The 5,846-nt window shown below is 39.9% G+C and overlaps 1 non-coding gene across 1 annotated transcript; it reads right to left on the reverse strand.

The window, feature by feature from the left end:
- Nucleotides 1-887: 887 nt before the first annotated feature.
- LOC116082956 lies at nt 888-1,073 on the reverse strand. Its single transcript, XR_004115555.1, has one exon. It is a non-coding gene; the product is annotated as a U2 spliceosomal RNA (small nuclear RNA).
- Between the last annotated feature and the right edge of the window lie 4,773 nt (nt 1,074-5,846).

Genomic DNA, 5,846 nt, shown 5'->3' on the forward strand with positions numbered 1-5,846 from the left:
TCATCAGTGAACCATCTCTCCAGACTCCACAATTTCTTTTTTAATAATTAGAATTTTTATAAACACTTTTTGAGATAGGGTCTCACTTTGTAGCTCAACCTAGCCTTGAGCTTTTAATAACCCCCCTGTCTTGTCTCCCTGAGTGCTGGGGTTGCAGGCATGTACCATACCTAGCAGTCCTAAATTTTCTATTCTTATTTTATAATGATATCAAGTCAATAACATAAGATCAGAAAATGAGCTTTTGTTACTGACTTCCTCCCCACTCTTTATTTTACTCCATAGGTAATATTTTTTAGATATTAAATATTTATTAAAATTATAAAATTCATAAGTTATCATCTTTGTTTTAGTATGACTTTTATATATACATGCATAATGCTATGGATATTATTTGCTTGTGTATCTTTTGGTTTATTATTTTTATATAACTTAAGATTTCATGCAGCCAGATATGTTGCCATATGTCTACAGCTGTTTTTCTTTCTTTCTCTGTATTATAGAAATGATAATATAATGATTGTATTGTTGTGTAGCACTTCTTTTTCACTTTGTACATGCTGGGTGGGGATAAGCCCTGTTGCTGCAAAACACTCTGCAGTTACACCCCAGTGTATGCAGCCGTTTGGGTTTTTTTCCAGTGTTTTTCTATAGCACATAGTCCTGCTAGGTGAAGGGTAAACACCCCTGTAATCTTGCTAGAGTTCTGTATATCTCCCTCCAGTGCAGTTGTATCCTGCTGGTAATAGAAGGGGGTTAGGTGAGTATGGAGTCAAAGGTGTGTGTGTGTGTGTGTGTGTGTGTGTGTGTGTGTGTGTGTGTGTAGTCAATATAGTATGAGAAAAAAAGGTTGTCTATGATCTTGTCTTTCTTTTGTTCTGTACACTGAAGGGTGCACATTTTCAAAAGTACGGAAGTACCAGAACATCTTGAATCAGGGAATCAAGCTCTTATTCTATCTTCCAGCTGGAAAAAAAACATCAAATGCACTGTTCTCTGATAGAGGAATATGAGATATCAAACTGATACAAATGGATACTATACTTGATCATAGCCAAAGGCTGATAAACAATTCTATTATTATTATTATTATTATTATTATTATTATTATTATTATTAGACAGAGTCTCACTGTGTGGCCCAAACAGGCTTTGAACTCAGCATCTTCTGACCTCTGCCTCCTGTGTGCTGTGATTATAGGTATATGTCACTCTGTGTGTTTCAATGTATTTTCAATTCACATTTTTACTATGAAGAAAAAGGTTGATAGGTTCTTCAAAATGCATACTCTACTTTCTGGTAGATGAATTTTAGGTTAAGACCTCAGGCTAGGAGAAAGGAAGCAATTCCAGAGACAGTTAAAACAGTCTCAAGCAGATATCATTCACACAAGATCAAGATGAATCCAGTTAGTTCTAATACACTCTCATTTTGTTCTTGTTAGTGTAGTAACTGTTGCAGCAATAGAGTACTATGAGTGAGCACAAAACATGGGAGGGAGATTTATTTGGGGTTATGGTTCTAGGTGTTCTAAAATGGGGAACCTAGCAGGAAGTAGCAGGTATGACAGCAGAAACAGGACACCACAGCTCCAGCCACCATCAGGAAATAGGAGGAGTAAGCTCGAAGTAAGGCTAGACTATGAACTTTCAGCCTGGTGATGATGAACTTCTTCCAGTAAGACCACACCATCTCCCCACAGAGTGCTACAAACTGGTGACCCAGTGTTCAAACACATGAACCTTCAGGGGAAGACATCTCATTCAAAGTACCACAGTACCTAAAAACATTCTTCAAGCAAGAGATAAAAAAGAAATAGAGGAAAGTTTATAGCATTAGATGCTTGCATTAGAATATCCAGAATATATAACAGACTCTGAAAATCATCAAAAAAAAAATAGAAAAAAGAAAAAAAAAGAAAGCAAGAACATCAGGAAAAGATGTTGTCTTAGGCTTTCATTGCTGTGAACAGACACCATGATCAAGGCAACTCTTATAACAACAACATTTAATTGAGGCTGGCTTACAGGTTCAGGGGTTCAATCCATTATCATCAAGGCAGGAGCACAGCAGCATCCAGGCAAGCATGGTACAGGAGGAGCTGAGAGTTCTACATCTTCATCTGAAGGCTGCTAGGAGAAGACTGGCTCCCATGTGACATACTTCCTCCAACATGGCCACACCTACTCCAACAAGTAGTGCCACTCTCTGGGCCAACCCATATTCAAACTACCACAGAAGTGAACAAATATTTTTACATAAGAAAAAAATAAATCAAATGAACCAAATAACCTAAGTAAAAATGTTAGGAATTGGGAAAATACAATGCTGACATATAATACATAATAACTGATGTTATTTCTCCACAGGTAAAATGAACCAATTCAAGCAGATTAAAATATATAGAAATGCAGGTTTATTGGAAAGCTGATCTCAGGTCAGAGAATTCACTGGCCCCAAGGAATGAGGCTAGGGATGATGCATGGGAAGGAAGACAGAGGGGAGGGGGAAAAGAAAGAGAAAGTGTGTAGGCATGCTGTGAGAAGGAAAAGGAGGGAGAAGAAAGAGGAAACCAAAATGGCTAGATTATATAGCAAAGAACTTCTGGGGGAAAGGAAGCCCAGTCCTGGGCTGGAAAGTTTAGGGTTGGGGGTTAGGTATGCTAGATAGAGACTGAGGGATGCTGGAAGAACCAGGAGGCCAGGTCTGCTTTGGTATGTAAAATATGTACCTCAGCTGCTTGTTCCTGGGTCTGAAACCAAACAATAACATATAAGTATACAACCAGTAGTCTAGCAAAGTTTAAGTCTGCCAGTCCTAATGCGTGAAATAGTAGTTAAAGAAATAAATAGCAATTCTCATAAAGAATCTTCAAGGCTGTGTGTAATCAGGAAAATGATTTGAGGCTGTCAATTAAAAGTGAATGTATATAGCACATGGTCTAAGTGTTTTCACTCTGGAGACACACACACACATACATACGCACACACCCCTTAGAAATAGAAGGCCATTCTACCAGCACATAACATATGGAAGAGAATGAGAGAATATTTATTGACACAAACTGGAAGTAAACCAAACTTCTATGTACTGCAGAATAGACAAACATGTTATCGTATAGTTACTGGCAAGCTGACAGGTACTTAACACCAGAGAGAAAAGCTCTAATTCATAGCACCTGCCAATTTCCATGGTGTAAATACTTCTGCCAGGACCAATTTCAAGCTCCTAATATTCCATCAATTAGCTTACAGGACTCATAAACATTTAACAATCATTTCTCAATCTGGGCAAGCTGGCTCCAATACATTCCTGGGAATATTCCCAGGTTATAATACTATCCAGCAATAAAAGTGAATGAATGATCACTACAGGCAACAGCAGGGATAAGTCTCATGGGTGTTACCTTGAATAAAATAAACAAATGGCAAAAGAACTCTCAGAGCATGATTCCGTCAGTCTGGATTTCTAAATGGGCCAATTTAAACTAGAATGTTTCTGGTGTATTTTTTTGTGTTGCAAAGGTAAAACACAGGGTAAGTTTACCTGAAATATGAGGCCAGTGGCTAACTCTAATGGGGAGAGGGGTCCAAAATGGCAAAGGGTGTGTGGTGAACTCACTGTAGGTACTGTTCTGTTTCTTGACCTTGGTGGTGCTATGTGGTGTTCTCTTAGGTATACGTGTATGCATTCTTTTCACATGTATTAAATCAGTGGTGTGTTGCACTCTGTCAAAATGCGCTCCTACCAAATCCCAAGAGCCACCTGTGTGCCTCTATTCTCAGCTCTGCATCGGTGATGTTCTTAAACGCCTGACATCAGCCAGATGAGATGTGGAATATTTACAGCACAGAAATTGAGAGCACACACACACTAAAGAGGATTTTTTTTTCCCTAACAAATGAATTTATCAGCCCACCACTGAAAATTCATTTGGAATATCCATATGCACTGGCATATTGAAGAAGATAATTTTTTTTCTCAAGGATGAATGCCCTCAAAAGTTTCCAGGCAAAACCAAATAAAACAAAGCAAAATGCCAACAACTAAACATAAAGATTCCTTTAACAATAAAGAAAATGGGATGTTAGCTGTGAAAGACACCTGGTTGTAAGAAATGTGAAATGTTTGACATTCTCCATTCATATATAATAAAAATCATCAAGTTGATGCTAAAATTAAGGACTCTAAGTAGCCATTCACATGAACTTAATGAACACTTTGTAGGAGGCAAAGATGGAGAGGATCAGAAGCCTTTTCTGCCACTCAACTTGACTGTTTCTCATCAGTTTCTGTGGGAATAGAACAGAGGAATGGGGGTGAGAGGTGGCAGAGTCACATGTCAAATCCTGGGAATTAGACTCCAAAAACCAGCATCAGGGTGCAGATCTGAATTTATTGTGCAGCCTATAAGCCTATAGAGTGTTTGAGCCAATCCCATGGTCCACCATGCCTCAATGAAAGCCCTGCGTGGTGAGGTTATTCAGAAGGGGTGTTGGGGAGGCATCATTACCTGCTAGGACTTTTATGAAGACCGGAAGCTGAAGACAGGAAAGAGCCACTACCCTGGTTTCCGTTTTGTTTTGCTGTCTCGCTTGTGTTCTGGGAGCCATCTTAGATCTAATACTGTGTATCAGGACTCTTCGAGGAGTCCCAGGAGCCCGTGGCGTCTCGCTCTCCAACTCACATTTCCTTCACAAAGTTGACCTCCACGTCCCCAACAAATATCTACCTAAATAGGTTCCGAATGGTACTCCATGCTTCCGCCTTGAAAGTATGCTCAGCGGGTAGCCTGAAGAAATTACCTGTCTGTGACAACCTGTGTCCCTATGAAAAGAACACTGATATTTCAGTCTGCATATTTACATGGATTTATGTTCTCGAAACATGTGGCTGGAAGAAATGGTATCACTTTTGTTCATTTCTGCTTTCTTGGTGGTAAGCAATTTTAAATATTATGTTATATTAAAATAATAGTGGACTTATATAAAATTTAACCAATTTCACTTTCCACAGGGAAATTTGGCCTTGCCTTGTGGTTGACCTCTTCAGATAACTCCTTTCTGGGACATGGAATCAGTTTAGCTACAAAGGCTTTGGCCCATCTCTTGGGCACACAAAGGTAACTAAAAGCATTGTGGAACCCTGGCATATGTGCCTTCATGCAGATGTCTCCTTTGCGATGGCTTAGATTCTAGGGTGGGTTCTCATGGGTGTGTCACTGGACTCTGGATGCCAACCACCCCATGTTGATATAGAGATTAATGATACCTAATTTGCTTCAAGGTTGAAGGTAGAATATAATGGAGGCATTTCATACCAACTTTAACAGACCCTGAGAAGGTTTCCTGAGTCTCCAGTCATTGTCCTAACCCCCTTGGATTCCAGGAACAGTAGAACCTCACAAGTCATTGTACTGCTGTGACTGCTCTTCAGCTAGGAGCAGTCATCTCATGGGAACCTTCCTATCCCTGGCCCCCCAAACAATAAGGCCTTCTCCAGGGCCATTTTGCATGAACAGAATTGAGCTAATGATAATCAGGTCAGATTTTGAAGAGGACTGCTTAAGAATGCATGCTTCTCACCCTACACCCCAATTTCCCTCTGTGGAAACCTAAGACTTATGGCAGTACCCTGAGGACTAAAAGGCCTAGTTTCCATCCTCCCCAAATACCCATTTTGATTAAAGCCTGTGGTGGTTTGAATAAGAGTACCCCCCCCCATCTCTACCCCATGGGGCTCATACATTTGAATGCTCAGTCACCAGGAAGTGGACTGGTTTGAAGGGATTAGAAGGATTAGGAGGTGTGGCCTTGTTTGAGGAAGGGTGTTAATGAGGTGAGGGT

The sequence above is a fragment of the Mastomys coucha genome, unplaced genomic scaffold (genome assembly GCF_008632895.1).
Source record: "Mastomys coucha isolate ucsf_1 unplaced genomic scaffold, UCSF_Mcou_1 pScaffold7, whole genome shotgun sequence".
NCBI classification, from domain to species: Eukaryota; Metazoa; Chordata; class Mammalia; order Rodentia; family Muridae; genus Mastomys; species Mastomys coucha.